Genomic DNA, 24,679 nt, shown 5'->3' on the forward strand with positions numbered 1-24,679 from the left:
TGCCCCACGGAGGCACCTGAGGGAGCAGGAAGCCCCCACGCCCCTGTGTGATCCCCAGGTGACGTTGATTGCTTCTACCACACAGTGGAACCAGTTCCCACTATGAGCACTGGTGAAAGCAGCTCAGTCCTGCCCAGCTCTAGGGCTGTGATGTCCACCCATCCTTTCCATGTGCAGAGCTTTGCTGTTCTTTGGTTATAAACTGGAGACAGCCAGGCTGTGTGGGTGACAGGAGGTGCTGATAGAGGGATAGAACAAAAGACCTAGAAGACCTTTTGATGCCCGGTGTGTGATGGGCTCAGTCCTAGCCAAAGACGTTTGGGGTGTGAAGCCAGGGCAAGGGGTCTGTGAGGGGACCGTAACTGGGAGCCTGGGCCATGCAGTGGCCGGCAGCGGGGCTGGGAGGCTGGGAAGGGAGACCAGTGGGTGGCAGCTCTCTACTGGGGTCCCAGAGGCAAGCGACTTGGACCCATGGTGCCAGTGACCCAGGGCATCTAAGCTGATACACTGTGTTCTCTCTGAGCCCCAGGGGACAAGGACTAGGATCAAAAATGTAACAGCCTCCTGTGGGCTAGAGGCTGCCTGCCCATGAGTTGCCATCTGCTACACAGGGTTGTCACCTCTATTTTGGTCACAAGAGACCTGCTGTGTGGGAGGTTGGACCCCAAGGCCCCTGCTCTCCTGCTTGCCAGCTGCTTTTCCAAGGAAAGACCCCAGCAGGACTGAAGATGGATCCTGTTGGGAAGGTAGACGGAGCATGAGCTCTTTCCTCCTTGGCACCCTGGCTGGGCTTCAGGGAGGGACTGAGGCTGGGGCTGCCTTCATCTTAGTCTGCCTCCTACTGACCGGGAGTGCAGCTCGGGGAGCAGTGGCTCACTGTCCTGATCCACCAAAACTCCCAGGGCCAAGGTCTGCACTGAGCCAGCTGCTGAGTTGCGGACCTTGCTGCATGGGCTCAGCCAGGTGCTGTGGATTCCCTGAACCATTCTGTCCAGCTGCTGCCACTTGTGTGGATACTCATCCTGTTCCTGAGGTTGCAGAGCTGCCTGCCTGCAGCCCTGGGGTCAGGCCAGGGCAGCATGTGGGTCCCTGTTCCCACTGCTGCAGTCCCAGGATGCCGGACATGCAGTGGGAGGCCAGCCCTGGGCTCTCATCCTGATCCTGAGACCCTTCTGTGGCCTTCCTCATCCACAGGCTGAAGCTGGGGCTCCATGACACCCCCTGAAATGGCCTGTCTGGCTCTCTGGGGGCCTCTTCTGGGGAATCAGTGCTCACCAGTGTCTCTGGGGTGGCTCTAGGGGACCTGACCCAGGCAAGCATTACCTCACTCACTCCCTTTGTTCTGTCGCTATAACTTCCCTGGCACTGGTGGTTTATGAAGAGATTTATTTTGGCTCATGGTTCTGCTGCCTGGGAAGTCCAAGACCAGGGCTGATCTGGCGAGGCCTTGCCCTGCTTCAACTCATGTGGGACATGGGGGATCATGAGGCCAGGAGGAAGCCAGGCAGAGGCTAGGGAACAAGACTCACTTGTACAACCTGCTCTCCAGGTAGTCACCAGGCACTGGAGCAGGGCTCTGCCCCTGACCCAACTCCCCCCACCAGGCCTGAGCCCCACCAGGGCTGCACCAAGGAATCGAGGTTCCAACCCATGAGCCTTGAGGATCACACTAGCCATAGCACCGTGCTGCCCTATGCTGTCCTCTTGACATGAAAACCATTGTTTCAATGGAAGAATTGAGGTATGCCACGTCCTGGTAGGGAGGGGTGAGAAAGGAGGATAATTTTGAGCTCCCCCTTTTTTCCTCTATGAAATTTTATTTTATTTTATCCCATTTGTCCCTTTAAAATTACTTTTGCTCTTTCTTTTCCTCCCTTCCCTTCTGAGTCTTGGCCTTGTCCTCTCTGCGACCCATATTCCTCTGTGTCCTGGCTGTGGCCCCTCCAAGTCCTGCCCTATCCTCTCCACATCCCGATGGAGTCCCCTCCGTGTCTGGCCCGTGGCCGCCTACTTTTGTACCCTCGAGGATGAGCCATCTCTGGGCTTCATGTGTCTGTTGTAAGTGGGGGAGCTAAAGGCACCTTCTTCAAAAGGCTGCTGCTGAGTGTGCATAACCCAAGTCAAGAAGTGTGCAGAGTGCCTCACAGACTATGGAGGCAAGGTGAGTTGGCTGCTCTACGAGGTTCTTCCTATAATGATGATGAGGATGACCAAAAAGAACAGTCATTTTGGAAATTTGCCCTGGCACACTGCAGAATTAAATGTGCTTAGAGAAATAAATTTAGTTACAAAGAGGCTTTGAAATTTGTTTGGAACATTTGCCTACAGAAGGTTTTTTGGCAAAGATCAATTTCTGGTATTTTCTTCCCTCCTACAGACAAGTTTCTTTTGTTACGTTGAGCAGTGGTGAACATCCATTAGGATGAAGTAGTCACTGAAAACTAGAAAAGGATAAAAAGCCACTTGAAGCCTGCTGAGACTACAGTTGCAATATTTTTATACATGTATTTCTTTTTTTTGTCTTTCAAATGAGCTTTTACATGTATGATTTATTTTAATTAAATTTCCTGTGCACTTTGCTTGAAAGCTAAATTCCTCTGCAGGGTGTGCGTGATCCCAGGCAGCTCTCCCCTCTCCTGCTGGCCCCATTCCTTGTTTTGAGTGAATCTTTGTTTCCCTTACTCATCTGTGCTCTAGCCTTAGACACAGTCTGTTGTCTTCATGTGGATGGGAGTTTGGTCTGATACTTCACAAGAAAGCAGTTGTGAAGCTGACGCTCAGCCTCTAGGACCCCAGGCCTTTTCCTTGTCCCAGCTGGGCTCCTCCTGGGATGTGGGACAGGAAGACAGGGTCCCCATGTCACCTCTCAGAAGTTCCCAGCTTCCTCCATAGAGGGCACAGGTGCACAAGGAAGAGCCACAGGGAATGGGGCCCCTGGACATAGTGGCCACAGCCTTGGTTTCTACCTTCTTGGTATCACAGGCCCCAGGCCATGGGCCAGCACACAGCCTCCCTCTCAGGCAGGACAAGAAATCAAGGACCCTCTTAACTGTACATCTGTGGGCTCCAGGCAGTAGCACTATGTGAGGACAGTCTCAGGTGAGTCTGGGTTGGCCCATGCTTGCTAGTTACCTGATGCTCTTGCCCATGTGTTTCCTTTGCCTCCAAAACAGGCATGTGCACCCACATAGAGGCACATGCAGCCACTTCCTCCTTTCCTCTCTGCATAGCCACCTGGAAGTTTGGGTGACCACCCTCCTCAGAGTTTGCATTTTGTGGCTGTGTCACCAACACTGACAAGTGAGCCTTGTCCTATGCCATGATTGCTTTTCTCCAATGTGACTTTCTGTTTTCCCTAGAGTTCATGATTGCTTTTGTTTTTATTTGTACTTTTCAAATACAATCAGTGCTCTTCTCTGAACTTCTCCTAAGGCTTCCTAAGAAGCTCCTTCAGTGTCTACCTCTTGATGAAGCTTCTCCTATGCATGCCCCGGGTCTAGACCTGCTATCATCCTGGCCTCTTCACGGGGTTCCCTCAGGAGCTCCCACCCTCTGGTGCTGGATTCTCTAATTCTTGGATTCCACATATCCTCATTCTTTTATCTCAGTGTGATAGAGCACAAACTCTAGTAGCTTCTTGAGAAAGAGAGAAGGGAAATGTCTGAGATCTTGCACATTTGAAAATTCTTTAGTCGTCCTTCATGCTTCACTGATTGGTTCATCCTGTGGTCTCAGTGTTTGTCTACTAATTCATATGTTGAAAAAATATTCCTAGTGCAATGGTAGTAAGAGGTTGGACCTTTGAGGGCAGTAGGTCCTGGGGTCCCTGCCCTCATGAATGAGGTCACTGCTCTTATGAAGCAGCTGGAGGGGCTCACTCACCTCTCCTGCCAGGATAGACCAGGGAGGAGGTGGCTGTCACCTTTGAATCTGTAGGTGCTTTGATCTTGTACTCCCAGCTCCCAGACAGTGGCAAATACATTTCTGCCATCTATAAATTCTCAGTCTAAGACACTGGTTACAGCAGCCTTCAAGGAGTGAGACAGCAGGTGCAGCATGCTGGGTGGGAGATTGTTTATTTCTGGACTTGGGAAGACACTGGTTTATGTGTCATAGCTTCCAGTGTGGCTGTGGAGAAGGGAGACTTGGTCTTTGGGGCATGCATTGATGTTTCTCTCAGAGGACCCTGCTGGCTCTTGAAGGGGTCCTCACCATGGAACTCCTCCTGGGTGTCTCAGTCAGAGCCACCATCACACTCTAGATGGTGAGAATTGCAGTACAGCTGGCTGGCTCCCTGACCTTGGCAGGTTTTTCTTCCTAGCTGAGACTGCAGGGCATGGAGGAAGGTGAGTCACTTCCCAATTCAAATCACAAACTCAAAACACTGTGCTCACAGGTGAATGAGCCCTGAGTCTACAGAATGAAGAGTTCTACAGAGTTTCCCAGCACCCCAGCCTCACTGGAATTTACCTATAGGGCTTAGAGAGTGGTGTCTGGCCATGTGGGCTAGTGGGCTCTTCCCATCCTGCTCTGGGTCACCAGGTCTCAGTGGCCTAAGCATGAGCAGAGTGTTGTGGGAAGGCAGGCTGGCTGCAAGGGGCCCCTCAGGGGGTGTTTGGGGCCCATAAGGCACTGAGCCTTCTCACCAACATGGTCTGCTTAAACTCAGGCCAGCCTCTTACCCTTGATGAAGTCTTTGTCCCCCAAGGAAGACTTTGGGTGCTGATAGGGTGGTAATGCTGCTGGTTATGAGGCTCACTGTGGGAAGACGGTAGCGGCAGCAGTGATTCTCCCCAGGAACATGAGTAAGCCCAGACAGTACCCAGGGGAGCTCACCCAGGAGCTCACCAGGTCAGCAGGGCTAGCCCACAGCCTGGTCTCTGCTCCTGTTCTCTTCACTGGGAAGCCCTGCCCTTTGGCCCTCAGTTGCTGACCAAGAAAAGTTAGGGCAACCTGAGCATGAAGACAGAACCCTACTGGGGATAGGGACCGTGCTCCTCAAGGGCCCACCCAGCAAGATGAGAACCTTGACCAGGTAGTGCTGGACCCTTACTGGGTCTGAGCTGGGTCATAGTCTGGCTCCAACCTTGGCTGGGACCTGAGGCTCAGTTGCTGAGCTGCCCAAGCTGGGCTCTTTACAATCATGAGGCTCCCTGGTGTCTGCTGAGCAGTGCAGAAACCTGACATCCTGTGCCTTTGTTCTCACCTCCACTGTGACTCCTCCAGGTCCCCCATGTGGTTGTGAGGAAGAGTTGTCCCCACAGAGGCCACTGTGCATCTGAGTAGCTGGAATTGGTGCCTCTTGCCCTCTTTGAGCTGGACACGAGCACAGGGACCCCAGCACCTCACCGCCCAGGCTGTAGGAAGCAAGGGCCTCCCTGACTCAGTGCCCTGGGGGCTGGAAGTCACCACTAATGCACTCAATAACTAAATTATGAGAAATCTCATGATTTCAGAAAAGAGCTCAAACCCCTGACTACTGCATCTTCCACATAGACAGCTATGGTAGGAATTTGGTGCCAGCACATGAGCAATACATCTGCTTTTTAAAAAATTATTTCTAGTATTCAAAGTGTTTTTCATTCAGAGTTACTTTTTTTAAAAAAATTTTATTTCGGAATTACTCTTTTTAGTTGAGTGTATTTGTGGGGTATGGTGTGATCCTGCACATGCATACGGCAAGTGATGGCAAATCAGGATGGGGTGCAGCTTGGAGGCTCTGCACCTGATCCTCAACACTGTAGACAAATGGATGAATAAAAGGTCAAATCAAGATAGTCAGCTCTTCCAGCCTCTTAAACAGTTACCACTTCTTTGTCTTGGGAAGCTTCAAACTTCTCTCTGCTGGTCTTTATAAAATGTAGTTTTGTGAACTTGAATCATCCTTCTGCTCTGTAGGGCACAGAAATTATCCTCCTGCTGGCGCACTTTCCAGATCAAGGTGTATAGGGAGCCAGACCTGAGCAGGACTGAGCACTGGATTCCAGTTCTGGGTCACAGAACCTCGCTCTGCACCATAAGGAATTCAGGCGTTGGTGCAAACCCACAAGAATGGCCAAGGAAGCACTTTACTCACACACACTCGAAGATTAGAAGAAGATTAGAAGAAAACCCCGTGAGTGGATTAACTGTGTACGCAAGTTCTGGAAATGAGACCAAATGTGTGGTGGACATGGACCAAGCCCTGCCAGCCTGAGGAGCCGCACAGGCCACTTCCTGGTCCCTTGTTGAAGGGCGGAGCCCAAACGTTCCCGCCAAGTTTAGGGTCCTGTCCTGGGACTAATTTTGCAAGCATTAACCAGCACTTCATAAGAATGGAGCTGGAGGGAGAGCAGGAGGGGAGGTGGGGGAGGTAGAGCACGCAGTGGGCTGCAGCACAGGGAATGGGCAGGATCTGCTTGTGTGGAGCCAGTGGGCTGGTAGCACGGAGCATATCACTCCTGCACCCTAGGGTTGCAGGCACCGGGGACCCATGTCCAGCTCTCGCAGGCCCCTGGGGCAGCTCTGAGGACACAAAGCAGCCACAGAGAGAAACGCAATCTGTGCTGTGAGCTCAGGCCCCCTGGGAAACTCAGACATGTAGAAGAGACAGCCCACCACCAGGGGCCACCTCTTGACACCCGAATTTGAGTTCATTTGCATCTCTGGCCCCAGGGTGGCCCCTGACAGGCTGGGTGCTTCTGTTGGGGTGGGGCAGGAGGGTCTGGATGGATGCCTGGAACGGGATGGGGCGAGGTGCCCTGACCGCCTGTTCTGCATGGCGAGCTGGCAAGGAGAAGAGGGTGTGGAGCAAATGCAGAGCAGGGGCTCAGCCAGGGAGGGTGTGGGCCGTGGGCTCTAAAAAAGGTTTTCTAAAAGCACACATCAGGGGTCAAGGGGGAGCTTGTCAGGGCAGGGTGGGGCATCTCCTGACAGCCTGTGCCAAGCCCCGGTCCAGATGACCTTGAGGTTCGGGGAGGGAAGAGAAGGATGGGAGGAGAGGGGCTGTGGATGGTTCCAGGGGTCAGATAACAAGCAGTCTTGGAGGTCATGGAGAAGAGACTGGCAGTGTACCCTAAATCCAGTAGGAAAGACACCTCAGGAACCTTTAACCAGAGGGATGACACGGTGTAATCTACGTTTGTAAAAGATCCCTGAGGGTAAAGAAAGGGTCATAGACCGTATTAGGAAAGACAGGACCACTAGAAGCGATCAGACCAGTCCTGGGATGAAGGAGAGGGCTGCGGGTATGGAGGTGGGCTGTGGGCTGGATTCTGGGCACTGAGTCAGCACTGTCACCTATCTACCAGGTGGTGTTTCTGGCTCCTTCAGAGCCCCAACCCCCTGCCCCCATGCCCATCATCCTTCCCATTGATCAAATGCGAGGATTTCACATTCATTGTGTCGTTTAAGCCTCATGGTTTTGCAGCCGGTTCAGGATGCTGTAATGAACCACTGAAGACTGTGTTCCTCAGCAACAGTTATTTTTCACAGTTCTGAGGTGGGGTATCCCGTGGTCAAGAAGTGGGTTCCGTCTCAGGGGAGGGTCACTTCCTGGTTTTCAGAGGGCCGCCTTCTTGCTATGTCCTCTGTGCTAGTCAGCTCTTCACAGCTGTGACCAAATCTTTGAGAGAAACAGCTTAAAGGAAGAAAGGTTTGTTTTGGCTCCCAGCTCAGAGGTTTCAGTCCAGGACCAGCCAGCTCCATTGCTTTCAGGCCTGTGGTGAGGCAGAAACATCATGGCGGAAGGAAATGTTGGAAAGCCGAGAAGAAGACAGAGAAGGAGCCAGAGACAGAGAGAAGAAGGGGCCTGGACAAGATACACCCTTCAAAGTGTGTCATTATTCACAAAAGAGAACCCAGAGAGCTCCCTGCAAAGGTGTGCTTCCTCCCCAGGGACCTCTTCCCTCCCGCAGTGGGCCACCCCTTCATAGCCCATTCATCTGCCAGCTCATAACGCTGCTAGTGCCTTCACGATCCAGGCACCTCTGGAAGTTGCTGCCCTGGAACAGAATGGCAGGGAGCTCTCTGGGGTCTCTTTTGTAGTTAATGGACCTAATTCCACTCATAAGGGTTCTATCTTTTTGACCTAATCACCCCCTCCAAAAGCCCACATCCCAATACTATCACATTTGGGGGTGTTGTGGTTGAGTTCCAGAATGTCCCCCAAAACTCATGCACTCACAGGTGGGGCTTTTCACAGGTAACTGGATCATGGGGTGGGGGGCTAATGCTTGTCAGTGGGTTAACCCACGGATGCACTTACAGCTGAATATGCTGTTGGGAGGTGGGGCCTGGTGGGAAGAGGTGGGGCCCTGGGGTGCACCCTGGAAGTTTGTGTTCCCTTCCTCCCTTTTCTCTCTGCTTCCAGCTGACATGAGGTGAGCAACCATTTCTCTGGTGAAGCCTGCTGACCATGCATGGACTGAGACCTCTAAGCCTGAGCCAACATAAACCTCTCCTTTAAATTGTGGGTATTGTGTCTCAGTGATGAGGAAAGTGACTAAATGGGGCTTATGGTTTAAACATATGGATTTAGAAAATCCAAACATTCATTCCGTATCAGTCCACTCTTGCTCCCATTTAAGTCCTTTTTGCATGGAAAGTGCATATTCATTTCACCCTATGCCTCTCCACAGTCATAACTCATTCCGGCATCAGCTCTAAGCACTGAAGATCATCTAAATCAGATATGAATGACACATAAGGCAGGATTTGTCTGAAGACAGAACTCCTCTCTCTCCATTTGTGAAACTATGGAACCAAACAAGTTATGTGCTTTCCAAATCCGGTGGTGGGACAGACAGACAGAAGGGAAGATAGGAAGGAGAAAAGAGGGTCCAGTGCTATCAGGCAAGTCTCACAAGACCTTAGGGCTGGAGAATGACCCTCACTTTACCTCCAGACCCCAGGGCCTTTGGTCCTGGCCCCAGAGCTCTGCCAAGCAGGAGAACAGCCCATGGCTTGGGGCAAAGTTTGCCTGCCTATTGAAAGTGAGTCGTTGGCCTCCCTGCAAGGAGGCTGCCCTGATGACCTCTGAGTCTCCTTCAAGGTCAGTTTCTGCTTGTCTGGAAGGAGAGTGCTTTGAGAGCTCTGAGGTCTTGTCCTGTGAAACCTACAGGTCAGAGAGCTGCTTCCTGGCCCCCACATCCCAGTGCCCAGAAGGTGGGAGTAGCCCATCAGGTCTGAGGTTCACATTCGTGGTAATCTCTTTACTAAGAGTCACTTGGGTACACTCTTAATGTTCTCTTCTGATTATACATTTGATACATTTCAATTATACCTTTTTTTCAATATGGATAGATGAGAATTTTCTGGATTTTGAAGTTTTAGTTCCTTCTTTTTGCTTAATAATTTTGTCCTCAAGCCGGTCTTTCCTTGCATTCAATATCAGCAGTCAGGAGGAATCAAGCCATTCTTCCAACAGTTGGCTTAGAAATCTCCTCCACTAAAACCCCAGTTTCATCAGGGCTCACAAATCCACCTTCCAGGAAGCACTCAGGAACACAACTCCGGCAAGCTCTCTGCCACTTTGTATCAAGGATGTCTTTCTTGCTGTTTCCAGAAACACTTCCTTCTTTCTCTCCAATACTTCACCAGAGGGTCTGTATCATCCAGACTGCCACCGACTGTCTGCACCTGGTTACTTGGACATTCTCGGAGAAGACCAAGGCCTTCCTGTATCCCTCTATTCTTCACTAGAATCACCTCAAAACCCTCTTTGCCCTCTTAAAGCTCAGCTTCTTCTAGCGTGCACCTCCAATCTCCATGAGCACCTTCCATGCCACAGGTGTATTTTCCCAGCACCACTCCTGCTACTGGCTGGAGTGGTGGCCAGTGGCCCTTTTCACGCTCTTGCTCTCTTGTTCAAGGAATTGGATGAAATAACCAATGAACATAAAAGTTTAACATTTATTTAAAGGCAAACAAAAGAAAGGTAAAAGAAGAAGAAAAAGAAGTGCTCAAGAAGAAGTGCTCTGGAGAGAAGACATACCCTGCATGCAGGCCAGGCCACAGCAAGAACAAGGGGGCAGTGGTGGCAAGGTCCGTCTGCTGTCTTTGATGTCTTTTGATGTCAGGTCCAGACAGTCAGTGCGAAGCCGCATCTCCACGGAGATTTGCCAACTCTCTGTGATTGATGGGTCATGCCGGGTTGTCCAGGCTCTTGGCCATGCCCTAGTCTCCTGCTTCACTCTTGCCTCCTAGTAGGTTCCCTGTCATAGCCAGGCTACCATGACAAATGACCACTGACCAGGTGGCGTTAATGACAAACACTTGCTTCTTATGGTTCTGGAGTCCAAGAAGTCCAAGTCAAGGTGCTGGTAGAACCACTGTCTGCTGAAGGCTTTTCCGGTCCACAGATGGCTGCGTTCTCACTGCACCCTGATGCTGTGGAGACTGACCGCTCCCTGGGGTCCTTTTGATAACACCACTTATCCCATACATGAGGGCCCCAGCTCCACTGCCTAAGGTCAGTGGGTGGGATCAGCACATGAACTCTGGCAGGACACAAACCCTCGTCCTGTATGCACTGTACCCATGATGCACCATGATGGTTCTCTCACTGGTCAGAACACCAAGCCCCTTCTCCACTGGTGTCACCTAACACTGCTGGAAATGCACATTCTCAGGGTTTCAGGGTCTACTGAGTGTGTGTGTGGGTGCTCTGGGAGCCTCTGGGAGGTGGATCCATGCTCAGGTTCTGAACCCCTTCTTAGAGCACCCCCCCACTTCACAGATGAGACAACCATGGGCCAGGGGCAGTGCTGGGGTCAGGACCCAGAACTCACACACAGATGCAAAAAAGCTAAGAGCAAGACTGGCACAGATAGCAAAGCAACCCTAGTACTTTAGTGAGCTCACTAGTAAGGAGCTCAGGATGCTGCAAACTCTGACTTAAAAAGTAGAGGAATGGTGCCCCGGTCACATTGAAATAAGTTTGGGGACAGAGATATGATGGGTTGGTTAAGATCCTTAAGGACAATAATTTTCCTACAGGACATCTGCATCTTGGGGTAGACAGATTCTCTAAACTACCATGCAACGTCAGTGACTCACCTCACAGAACAGTCAGTGGCAAGTAGAAAGTGAGTCCCTGAGGTTGTGTAGTGATCCCGAGGAGTCTGGTTAAAGGGTGCCCTGCATGGCAGTCCATGGTTACACCAGCACCTCAGGCCCAATTCTGCATTTACATGCTTCTTCCCAACACCTCCCGCTGTAGACAGCCTGCCTGTGAGCGCCTGACCAGGGCACATCTGGGCCCCAGCTGTGTTCCTGAGGGCACCATGGCCCAGGGGCAAAGTTGGGGGTCAGAATCCTAGAGCCACTGCAGGAGAGAGGCTATAACCTTATTTTGTTGTTTGATTCTCCTAGATTTTCCACAGGGACCATTTGGGAAACTTTAAAGTATTAAGGAGGGGGGGAGCCTGTTTCTATTAACATTGCCCCCAGAGCAATAACAGCTCTGCAAGTTTCAAAACAAAAATATTTTTCTGAGTGCTGAACAATGCAGCCATCAGAGGACGATGTGTCACGGCTGGGCAGCAGGCTCCGCAAACAGGCTATTATTAGTTCTCCCACGACCCAGAGCCCTGGTTTACACACCCTGACTGGGCCACACTTCCTGAAACTAGCAAAACCCTCTCTAATTAGTCTGTTAATAGAAACCGGTTGGGAGCCCACTTATTTCTGTGTCCAGTTTTTCCTTCCAATCTCTTAGATCCATTAAACATCATATAGCTGGAGGAATCCAATGATTTTGTTAACAACAATAACAACAAAAAAACTGACCAGGTTTTAACAACCAGAGTGAAAAACAGCAATCACTTAGCAATCTTTCCAACTCAAGTATGAAAAATATTATGGTGTTTATTCTTGGTAAACCCTTTGGTGCTGTAAACAGTTTGAGGGGCTGCGTTGATTATGGAGAAGATGTGGTTTTTTTATTAGTACCTGTTTACTGTATGTATTGAATACTTTCATTGGGGTAGTTGGTACATGTATGTGACACATCTTAATCCTTTTTAAGTCCCTTTCCCTCCCTTTTCTCCCTTCCCCTAATCTCTTGGTCTCTTTCTCATTTGCAAAAGAGGCATTGTCTATGTTTTACTTTGCTTTTCACTTTATTTATACTTTGGGTTTCTTATGTAAGAAATCACGTATCTCACATATCTCATGTGATATTTAAGCTTGAGTGTCTGATTTATTTCACTTAACATTATGGTCTCCATAAGAGTGCGTCCATTCTCCTACAGATGACTTATTTATCCTTCTTTACAGCAGAGTAGTACTCCATTCTGTATAAACACATTTTTTTATCCAGTCATCTGTTGATGAACATAGGCTGAGAAGATGGTGGGATGATTTTGAAGTGAGACATTTTATGCTTGAGAAGTTGGGCTCGGCATTCCATTCGGAGGTGTGAAGGAGGCGTACGTGGGTCACATCACCTGGGGAATAAAGGAGGCAGCGCCGGGCAGTCTGCATGGGGGAGGTTGACCAGCACGGGATGGAGCAGGGAAGGGTGCTCACTGGGTGCACTCGTTTTCTTCAGATGTTTTCCTGCCCTCAGTGCAGTGTGAGGTGCTGCCTTTGCGCCCCACTGCCGGATGAACTCCCTGAGTGAGGACCCTGGTATCGTTTCGTTAATTCTGCTGCAGCCGAGCCCGGTGGATGGTGGGTGTAAAAAGCACTGGTGGGATCATAAAGGTAGGAATGGGGGCTGGCGGGAGGGAGGACACGCACCTGCATGATGGAGGGCATGGGTGCCCGACCGCAGGCGGAGCCCAGCCCATCCGTGCCCGAAGCTTCAATGTGGGCAGGCACAGGCCCAGCCGGCAGCTTGTGTGAAGCCACCACCTGCAGGGTGGGGTGCAGCTGCTGCTCCTTCCTCTCCAGGGCGACCGGACTCTCGGGAACCACAGGCTGGCCTCAGCTGCCCACAGACAGAACTGGGGCTGCTGCGCTGGGACCTCTGGGTGCCAGCCTGACCCTGACTGGCCCCCATCCTCCACCCTGTGAGGCCATGGAGCCAAGGCACCCTGTGTGGTCAGGGTTTGGACGGAGACCGTAGATAGGGCTGGGCAGTGGGAAGGGTTACCCTCGGGCCCTGTGCAAGCCTTTGACCTCACGGTGACCTGGCTGAGCCCACACAAGGCAGATGCTTATGTCTAGAGATGCTGCAAGTGGTTTACCCACAAGGGGGTGGCAGTGTTTGCAGAGCACGTCATCTCCCCCTCTGGCCCATCCCATCCCCTCCACTGGTGGCTCGGCTGTGGGCTGCGTCTATTCCCTGGGCCCCCAGAGTGTGTGCACAACTCTGTGTGTCCCTCATTCCCCTGGGACCCTGCTCTTCCTGCTGTCGGGGTGGGAGTGGGGCACTGTGCTTGGTGTATTCTCGGTGGCCAATCAGGCTCCAGCTGTCATCCTTGTGCTGTGAATTGTGCTCCACATGGAATTAATGCTTCTTCTGGGAGGGCTGAGCTCATCATTGTCACCATCCACAATGGCCCAGGCTGAAGAGTAGATGTGCACAAACTGGCCCAGCTCTGGGGATGGTGCTGGGAGAGCCTTCCTGGTAGAGCTGGGTTTTGAGGGATGAGTAGGAGTTTGGGGGGGGCGCACAGGAGGGCATGGGAGGGGAAAAAGATACTCCAGGCAGGTCACACAGCTTGCTCAGTGATAGGCCAGCATGTTAGGGCAGGGGCAGCTCAGCTGTGGGAGGGCACAGGTGGTTCAAGCGGGTACCTGTGGGACTGCTCCAACCCCTGTTCCGTGGGTGCACTCAGCCTCACTTGGCTTAGGTTCCTCAAGTCCCTTTGTCCGGCCAACTCTTGCTCCTGTACTCCAGCCAGCTCAGCCTCCCTCCCTCTCCTGTCCCTCCGGGTTGCCTAACCATCAGCATCACCAAGTCACAGTGCGCTCTGCACTGCGGGTTCCCAGTCAGCCCAAGCTTGAAGGAGGTGTCAGGACGTCTCTCCTCATCATCACACTTGCCCCTGAGACATGGGGACACTGAGCCCCACATCCAGGTGAGAAACTCATGAGATTCTTATTCAGAGCCAGACGCCAGGAAGTTGGAGGGAGCTTCGCACCGATTCCTGGACAAAGCCCTCCATTTCCCCAGCGTGCACATGCTCTAGGAGCTTCCTGTCAACAGCAGCCCCCGTGGATGGGGGGTTGTCACAGGCCCTGCAGGCCTGGGTCAAAGGGCAGCGGTGGTGGTGCCCACGCCCAGTATTTTTGAGGGCAACACTGTGAGGTTCTGTGATTTACTCCCCATAAGCCGAGGACAGGGGTGGCTTTGTTTCCCCCTCTTCTGGAGGGATTGCCAAGGGTGGTGACTCTCCCAGGTGTCTGTGAGCCTGGTGTCTGCAGAGAGGACAGCAGGGCAAAGCTAACTGAGGGCCTTGCAGTCCCCCAGGATCCAGATGCCAAAGTCGCCAAGATAAGCAACTGGATCCTGCCATTGTTTCCTGGAAGGCGGAGGAAGGGGAAGCCTGCAGCCCAGGCTCCCTGCTCAGCGCCCCGGCGTCCTGGGCAGTCTGCCCTCTGCTAGGGTCTCGGCTGGCGTTTGTGTCAGGAAAGTAAACCGTAAACGTGGACGGCCACACACTGTTGCTAAGGAAGGCCCTGCTTATAGCTGGGGGTGCTGGAGGACTTGCACATCTCCTCTGTCTTTAACTCTTCTCCTTCAGGGAAGGCTGTCCCCATCCCCTGAACACTCTAGGTCACTTCCTGGACAATCCGGGTACAGCAACCGACACAGCCCCCACCCCAGGTGACCTCAACACCGCGTCTCACTGAGTGCTACTTCTCAGGGTCTGCGGGGCTTCCCTCTGCTTTCTGTCACTGACTGGTCCTGATGATGGCTGTCAACAGCAGGGGTGACCGTAACTCCTTCAGGTCCCCAGGTCATCAGGACTCCTACCTCAGCCTCCCCCATGACTGGCAGGTGGGTCCCAGGAGGCCCCAGCCCCATGGCTGAACCCCCTCAAGTGACACTGACAGTAGATGTAAGAAGGGGTGGGCTCCATTCTGCTGACGATGCCACTTCAGGCATGAGGCCTCTCTGCTCCCTGTGCGTTGAAGTGATTTCTAGCTTTAGGAACAGAAGGGAACAAGGATATGGCCACCTGCGTCCAGGGTCAAAGGGGCCAAAGAGTCCTCCTCCACAGGGAGGAGCTCTCCAAGGGGCACTGTCAGCAGGGAAGGGAGCAGTCCCAGGGCAGAAACCCTCTGTGTATGCTCTACCGGATGCATCACGTGTCCTCTGGGCTGAGCTTGTCTCGTCTGCACTTCACCCATCTGGGCTCAACTTAGACCCTTCATCCTTCTTTGGTCAGATGTGGGCTTGAACTCTAGTTCCCTCATCAGAGCTGTCTGTACGGCCTCTGTTTCCACATCTGTAAGATGGGCATTCATGCTGTTACTGTGAAGATACACTGAAAGCCTGCCACACAAGATGGGGCATGGACTATGTAAGGGAATTCACCCGAATAAAATAATAAAGTCTTTCTGTACAAGATGCTCCGTGAGCTGTGGCTCATCAGGGGTAATAACTGAGAACAACCCGTGTGCTTGGCACCAGGGGAACTCTGACAGCAGCTCACATTGTGGGGCACCAGTATGTGGTCCCCCCAAGTGATCACTGAGGCAGGCAGATCTTCAGTCACATGGATGAGCGCTCATGGGTTTAATTCCTAGGAAGCAGATTACAGGATTTCTTTAGCAGATGCTTGTAGCTCAACACTGCTTTCCTGCTGTGACCTCACAGGGGTCTCCTCCTGCCTGCACCCGGGGCCAGGCTTCAGTCATAGCCCCTGTGGAGCCATCTGGGGAGACCAGGAGGGCACAGCTATGTGGGGCTGCACTGGCAGAGTCTTCGAGGATAGAAACAGTCCTGGAGCTCAGACAGTGCTGGGCACGGCTGCCACTGGCCTCTGGGACTGAGGGAGGGAGATGTGAGAGGCTGTGGACCAACAGGGGACAGCGTAATAGAGCAGGGAGAGAGAAAGGCCACAGAATGAAGACAGACACCAAGGCCCATGGCCCTGAGGGTTTCTGGGCTCTTCCAGCAGCCTCCTGGGCCCTGGAACAGGTCTTGGCTGGCCTCTGGTGGTCATGGTGGATCTGCACCCCTTGGGGTTCCCTGCAGCTCTGCCCCCGAGCCCTGTAGGGCTCGCAGCTCCAGGTTACCAGCTTTTACTATAGCCCACTCAGTGCACTCTGCCGAGGCAGGAATCACACACGAGCAATAGCACCACACCAGCGACTTGGGGACTGGGGAGGGGTGTGAGGGAGCCTCTGTGTGATGGGAATACTGCATATCTTTCTTTTAATGATTCATTTACTTTAGCTGATACATAAAGCATAAACATTGCCCATGTAAAGTTTTGACATATGTACATATTCCATATCTTAATTGGGGTGGGGTTACATTAGGGTCCAGGTTTGTCAGAACCCACTGAACTGTATGCTCAATGGTATCTTTTATTGTGTGTTAATAATATCTCCATAGAGCTGACAAGCTAAATTGCAAAATAAAGTGAAGTACAGAAAGGATGTTCTGTCACTGTCAGCCACTAAAGTGTCTCTGCCCAGGTTAGCTGGACACAGATGAGCATGTGGGTTGCATATGAGCTGGGACAGGTGAGCCATGACTATGACAGAGGTGGGGCTGGGGGGCCGGAGTATAGGTGTGTGGAAGTGTGGCCATCCTCATGGGGGTCTTGGGCCAACCGAGGCCAAGAAGGGCCAACCCCTCCTGTAAGTGTGGGGAGAAGCCCCTAACCTTCACATTCCACGCAGGGGGGAGCCTGTGTTCCTCACCCTTACTCACTGGGGCTGACCCCCTGTGCCTCAGTTGGCCTGTGACTTGCTGTGTCCAGGGTCAGCTCTTCCAGCAATGACTGGTGCGCCAGGGCTCACCGAAACCCCTAGCTCCCTGGCTCCTCAGAGATGGGCAGCTCCAAGTTAAATGTTTAACTGGCTCCCTGTGCTCCTTGGGGCACTGAGCCTACTGCCCCAGTGGAACTGGCTTGCCAGTGCACCCACTACCAGCTCCTGGGGTCAGACAATCCATTTGTGCCCACATGCTTGTCCTGGGTCTGATTTGGTGACCCAGCATGGTACACATCCCTCTTCCCTTCCTGGTGGCTCCAGAGTGCGACCTTGTGTGGCTGGGTTGAGAATTTGCCCTCAGTCTTCCAGGGTGTTGCTGACTCACCCAACAGCACCCCCATCTTCTATGTGATACCAGCTCAAGGACTCCAAGTCTCAGGTTCTCAGTGGTCAGAAAGTGCCCTGTCAATGCACCCTGCTCAGTGGTCCAAAGATTGGCACCTCCTCAGGGAAGCTCCTGCCCACAGGAATGCCCCTTCCTATGCTCAGGTAAAAGTTAGTTTCATCAGGTGCTAGCCTGAAGAGCTACAGAAAGTGGGGAAGGGCTGACAGGCAGTAGCCAGGGCCCTGGGCTAAGTCTGTTTGTATGGGATTGCAGAGATTGTTTGCAGGATTCAGCAAGCTCGAGAATGTAAACCCCAAACAAAACTTCCTTCGAGCTGCTGCCCCTGTCCTTTGAGAGAATTCTGTGGGTGGCAATGGACCTAGGGTCAATTCTGTCTGTGTGTACTCAAAGTCAATGTCAAGATCCCGTGGGCTTTGTCTTTGGTGGGAGAGGCTTGATTAGTGTTTCCTAAAATAGAAACATCTCCAAAGGAAAAGCAGGAGAGCTGCAGCCCTAGCACAGTCACATGTGAGTGGTCTTGCATAGGTTTTCCTGTGTGTCCCTTCTCCCTGCAGCCAACCTGGGTGTCTCCTGTCCTCTGTGGCCCTGCCCAGCCTCCTGAGTCTGGGCTGGTTATTCTGCTTCTGAGGGTTCCACACTTCTGCACCCAGCCCTTCACAGGATTGGGTGCCGCTGCTGTGTCCTAAGGGGGGCGCACTGAGTTGCACACAGAAGCAGAACCCTTGAGGGGCTTCTTGCTGCTCCTGGGAAAAGGAGCTGACCCTTCCCTGAGGCTGAGACCTGGCACCACCTGCCCCCAAGCTTCCCTCAAGTGACTTCCCCTTGCCACTTGCCCAGTGCCCCATACCCTGTGGCATTGAGGGACCCCCACACGTCACCCCCACATCCTGTCCACAAAGTGGGCCTCTTGGGCTGGATCCCCAGGAGCTCCTGGTGGCCTCTTCTGACCCCTGCCTGGTCCCAGGTGTCCTGAGGCGCCTGCTCCACTACATGGGCTGCATGTGTGGTTCTAGGTCAGGGGCACATGTGTGAGTCCCCATGGGGAACACTCTGTCCATCAGGATGGGTTCCCCTCCTTCACAGCCTCTGGGCATCACTAAAAAGGGCTGACAATCATGTTTTTGTTTAAGGACAAGTAAGCGAATGGATGCACTTGTGTCCTTTTATCATCCACTCTGTCATCCTTTGGCTGCTGGGACAAATACCTGGGAAAACAACATTGGCCCACATACTCAGAGATGACAAGGAGCAGGCCAACAAGCCCTCCACACTGGGGTCACCACATCCGGCATCCTCAGGTTATATGGGGCATTTTTCACAATGCTGATGTTGAGAAACATAAGTGCATTGGCAAAGGGAAAGTGCCTCCTGAAGACACTATGCTGACAGATATTGAACTGGTATCTTGTGCTGCTGGACGGCTGTGGGTGGCTGGTGTGTTTCCTCCAATCTCTTGAACTTCTGCCACCAGACAGGCTCCAGGAGTCCACAGATCCCAAGCACCCTGGGGGTGGACTGCTGGGCCCTGGGGTCCCCAGTGTCCCAGGGGCCCTAACCCTGGTCCTGGGCTGGCTGTCCCTGCTGGTGCCCTCTCAGCCCAGGTCAGAAGACTTTTAAGGTGTCCCTGGCAGTGCTCTTCAAGCCTTACTGCACATGGGAATTGTCAGGATTAAATCTGTACCCCAGGCCTGAGAAAGAGACCTGGCTTCAGCCTCTAATGGACTTGGGCTGGTGATTCTGGGGTATAGATAGGGGTAGCTCATATAGCTTTCTGGGGTACAAACAGGGCTAGCTTGCAAAGCTTTGTGGGATACCCAAAGCCACCAAACACCATGTCCAGGACCCAACTTACATGGTGGACCCTTTCGGGTCACCCCAGGGCCAGCCACCTCCCCCCAGCTGCAGTGGGACTCCCTGGGGATTTGCTGTCCCCTCTGCCTGCCCCATGGTCCTTCCATCTTGTGCCCATACTTGGGGGACAGTGGTGGTCTGACAACATCACCACCATTTGTTGAAAGAAGACTAGGATGAGGTGCTGACCCTGTGCAGAGTTGGTCACCAGGGTCCCACTGGCCCTAGCCCTGGCCCCCTTAGGTCTCTCTGGACAGCTCAGACCGGACCCATCCTGACTCTGGGTCTGGGGGCACGCATCTCTAATCTCCTCTGTCTCCTCAAGCTGCTGACCTTATAGCTCCCTCAGTGAGCATGCTGCCTGCTCCACACAGCCAGGCTTGAGTCTATGAGCACCAACTCTCACCGGATCATCCTCACCCTGGAAGGCCATGTCACCGAGACAATGGTGTCACAGGTTAGGGGATAAGGGAAGGCACCTGCTGGGAAGTACTGCTTTGGGAAAAGGCTGGTGATGGGCGTAAAGGATCTGTGTGCTTTTCCTTTGGGGCTTGTAAATGGACACAAGACTGTTCCAAGTTAGAAGACGTGACAGGTGTGGCTGGCAGGCCTTGCTGTGGAGGAAGCTAGCTGGCTTGGCCGGCATGGCCACTGCACCCTGGGCACCTGGCGGCTGCCCTTTCATGTTCCTGGCAGGGGGACACCTGTCCAGCTGGCCAACCCTGCTCTCCACAGACCACACTGTCCTTGCCTGGCCTGGATTCAGGGCTGCAGCCAATGGACACTTCCTGGACAGAACAAGGCCTGGCCAGCAGGGGGCAGGGTTGGCTTCCCTCTGCCCCCAGGGGGTTTTCGTTGGGCCAGGAGCCCACCCAGGACAGCTCTCAGCAGGGGCCTCCTCCTGAGGAAAGTTAGGGGTCTCCCTGCAGGCCCCCTCTCTCTGCTGGGCTTGCAGCCCTGCAATGACGCTGTCTTGCCACGGGGTGGCCCTGACCATCTGCATGGCTCAGGATCCCAGGTGTGTCCATGGGCAGAGGCTGAGGAGAAGCTCTCCACTGCCCATGTCTGTGGTGAGCAGGGGCGAGAATACCCGGGCTGTGGCATCTGAAACACCCTGGTCGGTCCCAGGCGCTTGGCCAACTCGAGGGCAAAGCCTGTCCCTGGCATAGTGCATGCCTGGTAGGGGCCAGAGCATGGCACTGAGCCACAGTGTGAGGGACGGCACCTGAGCTCCCACCTGCCCCGTGATGGCCCCTCCTCGGTGTGGGGTGCCTCATCCATCAGCCTATGGGCCATGGCATCTTGACCTCACCTTTTCCAACAGAGACATGCACCCACTGTGGGCACCAAGCTAGGACCTATGCCCCACACTCGAGGCCACCCCAGCTCCAGGGCCTTGGAACTCGAATCTGGAGCTCAGCGGGTCCCTCTGCCCCTGCACACTGACCTGAGGTCCCCAGGCTGAGTGAGCAGGATGCTCAGTCACCAGTGTACCTCTTCCTGGGCTTACAGGCAACATGTTACTGTGGTTGAGTCCTGAGTGTCCCCAGTCCTGTAGTCCCCAGGGTGGCACTGTGGGGAGAAGAGGATTCCTTGGGCCCTTGGGGCCCTGGGAAGGGACAGTGGGGTGAGCCCACCTCTTCTTTGCCTTTGCTCTCAGGGCCCGTGGTGAGCAGTTTGGTCCATGCCTGTCCCTACCCCAGGCCTGATGACTTCTGACCAGTCTGCGGCCAAACAACCCTCTCCTGCAGTGAGCCCTTACAGTGAGTTGTAGTGACGGTGACTGCACAGATGACAAAGTGGACAAATGCGCAGGATTTTATAGTAGCCACGGCCTTGAGGGAGGATGGGGACAGGGTGGTTGGCAGCTGTCATCCCAGCTTGGGCACCAGGCTCCTGTCTGGATGGAACCCGGCAATGCACACAGAGGGTTCTGGCATGTACAAGGCCCCATGCCCCTTCCAGCTCTGTCATGTGCCCCATCCCTCCTTCCTACACCTGTCACTTTGAGGTGATGGGATGCAGGTTGGCAGGAAGGCTCCCCGGGACCTGAGTGTCCCCAGTGTCCACACACTGTGGCCTGTGAGAAAGCATAGGGACCCTGGAGAGGGTGACATGCACCTGGGGACAAGGGAGGCCTCATGGGCTTCGCTTGGTCCCCAAGGGCAGGCTGGCTGGAGAAGTGGGGTGCTGATTTCGTGACAAGAGAACTAAGATTCCCATCCATCGCCTTGGGTTCTCCTGCCGCAAAGCCTGGCCAGGGACACCGTGAAGGCCTCCCTTGCTCCTGAGGTTGGCATTGGGTGTCTGGCTAGGGACACGAGAATAGTGAGGGGTGCAGAGCAGATAAGCAGGATCCACTCAGCCCCCGACTTTGTTTTGCTTTGGAGAATCTGGGTAATGGAACTGGGCACCTATAATCCCGGGACACAGGATACCAAGGCAGGAGGATCACTGCAGGTTCAAGGCAAGCCTAGCTACCTGGGGAAGCCTTGTCTCAAGCCTCACCGCCGAGAAGAGAGTACAGGTAGTGGACATAGAGGGGGAAAATTTTCCATTCTGTGTAAATTGTTAATAGAAGACAGTCTATCAACAGCAAAGTTGGAGAGATTGGAAGTAGTGTGACTTTTGTCATTTCAAGGGAGAGGCTGTGGGGTTGGAAGAAAAAGAGAATCAAATAAGAAGTAATTTAGTGAGTGCTGTTCTGGGTTATCCATACAGCTGCCTTTAGCCGTCTCCAGACACCTGAGTGGAAACTGGGAGACACTTACACAGTCTGTCTTGAGGCAGTGTTTGATGGACTCTGTGTAGATGCTGAAGCACATGAGGCTCTGTCTTGTATTGGGGCTGTGCACATCCATGTGCACTAGAGCTATTTCTCAGATGGGCGGGGCTGCAGCTCAGCAGGAGGGAGTGTGCTTAGGATGCACAAGGCCCTGGGTGCAATCTTCAGTGCAAAAACCAAAAACCAAACAAACAGAAAGGAAAAAAAGAAGAGAAGAAAGGAAGGAGCTATGCTAGAAATGTCCTTCCAGGTGAGCAGCTGGGCACTGTGCGAAGGCAGCCATGGTACCTGCATCTGGGCAGGTACCATGCCGTGTCGACAGCGGATGGATCCCAGTGCAGTTCTATTACACCTACCGGCTCACTTTCTCCTTCCTCCTGGGGAAGGAGCTACAGTCCACGGTCTTCAAGAGGTGTCCTTCCAGGCCAAGAAAGGAAGCCTTTCTGGTGGGTGTTTCACAGTGAACTCTGCTGCAGAAATACAGGGTCAAGGAGCCACTCCACCCTCTGTTGAGAACAGCCCAAGCGCGTCCAGCTGTCTATGGGGACCAGGCCAGCCCAGGGGCCAGGATAGGCAGGCACTGCTGGATGCCCTGGGGTCTATGTCCAGCAGCTGCTGGGGTAAGAGCTGAGGTGCTGGGGGGGAGAACCCAGCAGCAAGAGGGATGGGACTCCTGGCTTCCCGCTTTGTCTTAACTGCCCAAAGGAAAGGCCCACAATGGATTCTGTAAATTGTCCTTTGCAAACAATCCCGGGAGTGGCTCCCTTGTGCCCTGGCCCTGGCCACTTCCTCCCACACAGCCCCTTCAAGGGGCCAGTGCCGCCCCTCACTGCTCTGTTTGAGCTTCCTCTGCATTTCCCTTCTCTAAACAAGGCCTCACCCCCTTCCTGTTTTCCCGAGAGCGGGTGTCACTGTGTCACGAGAAGCCCCTTCCTCTCTGTCTTCACCCTCAGCCTGTGGCTGGGCATCAGGTCCAGAGTACGAGAATGGAGGGGGCAGCATACAGTGGCTCACTCTGGTGCCTGTCCTGGGAGTCCCACCGTGTAAGGGGACCCTCATCTCCACAACCGGCTGGCACACGAGGCAGGAGCAGAGAGTGCAGGATGGTAAATCACCCACAGGCACCTTGATGAGACCTCAGTTTAATAGCTGCCAGCCACTGCTAGCAGGATGGAGCACTGTGGAACAGTGTCATCAAGGAACATGATTCCTCTTTTCCTGGCTGCGATTCCATTCCATTCTATTCCATAGACACTGTCGCCCCAGAGCTTGCACACTGTCTGCCGTGTTTGTTCTGACTGCCTGGACTCTTCTGCCACGTGCCTGTGCCAAATGTCACTGCCAGCACAGCTCAAGGTTCCCCAAACTGCTTTCATGTCTGCCAAGAATGACCATGGCCCATTTCTTCCCTATGACACTCAGCAGTGCTGAGCTTGGGTCACGGGAATTCTGGCCCAACAGTGGAGTCTCCTCCATTGGTTCTGGTGCAGGGAGGTGAGATCCTCTCGGGTAGGTGGCCCAGTGCCACTCAGCAGGCCCAGGTGGCTTTGGTCTTTCTACTGATCTTCCCTTCTCCAAGTGAGAAATGGCTGCAGGAGGCTCAGCGAGCGAGGAAACCTAACTCACACAGGGAAACGCAGGCCCAGGGCAAGGGCACTGTTCTGGCCACCAGCTGTCCTCTTTGAGATGAATAACAAAGGGTCAGGGCCATGTGTCCTTTCCTGGGTCATGCACACTGCAAAGCGTCTTCCTGTCTCCAGGTTGCTGTGGACCCCCTTGAAGGAAGGGGTTCACCTCCATGTTTTGTCGAAATCCAGGCTCACAGAAGTTCATCTGGCAGACACCATTGCCACCTCAAATGCCCATGAAGCCCAGTGCTGCAGGCAGTTTGAGGACTGCCCCAAAGACCCTCGTGGCACTGGGTCTCCTCCCTGCCCTTGCTGCCCATGTTCACACTGGAACAGGCTTTGCCGGTGGCAGAGAACCTGGTCCCCACCACTCTCAGCAGTTAGATAAGGGTAGAGGGCTGTCACCTCCAGAGCACCATGACTTCTGTCGGGCTCAGCCTGACTAAAACAACACTCAGATGGATAACCAGCCAGGGTCAGTGTGACAAGTACAGTCCCAATGCATGCCCTCACGGCCAAGTGTGCACTGTTTCTGTGCTGCCTGGCGGAAGCCCTGTCTGTCTCCAGCCATAGCGATGGCCCTCCATGGACTCCTCCACTGCTACCCTGGGGCCTGTGGGAACATGATGTACTCTGCCGGCCCACACCACTGGTCCACACCACTGGCCCATGGCCTTGAGGTCCAGGCAGGAGGATAAGAACTGCTGGCATGGCAGGTCCTTCCAAGGAAGCTGTCCTCACCACACCGTGGCTAGGTGTCCATGGGAAGAGCATCTTCTCCCCCCGTCTAATGGGCAGGAGAGAGCAGAGGACCTTGGCTTTGATGTGAACTTGATTTTCTTTCCTGGATGTGTTTCTTTTTTTTTTTTTGGTACTGGGGATTGAACTCGGGCCCTTGCGCTTGCAAGGCAGGCGGCGAAACCACTGAGCTAAATCCCCGGCCCTCCTGGACGTGTTTCTAACCTGATGGAGCCTGTGGTCAGACCAAAGCCTTGGGTACTCAGGATGGCAGAGAACATTAATCTCCTCCCCTCTTCTTCCTTCTTTGCTATAACAGATTGCTTCTCTCGGGCCCTGGCTGCTCCTCTACACACCCATAGCCTTGCAGTCCTGGCTGGGATGGGATGGGACATCCTCCATCACAGACTGAATGACACCCCCTCAACCAGCGTGATGAGACCCAGGCCC

At 53.5% G+C, this 24,679-nt stretch overlaps 1 long non-coding RNA gene across 1 annotated transcript in view; it reads left to right on the plus strand.

Annotated features, from left to right (window-relative positions):
- LOC101701443 (uncharacterized) overlaps nt 1-23,220 on the plus strand; it is a 43,406-nt gene extending 20,186 nt beyond the window's left edge. The window contains exon 5 of the long non-coding RNA XR_015441939.1: nt 5,899-23,220. This is a non-coding gene — a long non-coding RNA (uncharacterized LOC101701443). The remainder of the gene's footprint in view (nt 1-5,898) is intronic.
- Nucleotides 23,221-24,679: the final 1,459 nt, after the last annotated feature.

The sequence above is a fragment of the Heterocephalus glaber genome, unplaced genomic scaffold, assembly GCF_053883595.1.
Source record: "Heterocephalus glaber isolate CG9 unplaced genomic scaffold, H.glaber_assembly_v1.0 deba00001532, whole genome shotgun sequence".
NCBI lineage: Eukaryota > Metazoa > Chordata > Mammalia > Rodentia > Bathyergidae > Heterocephalus > Heterocephalus glaber.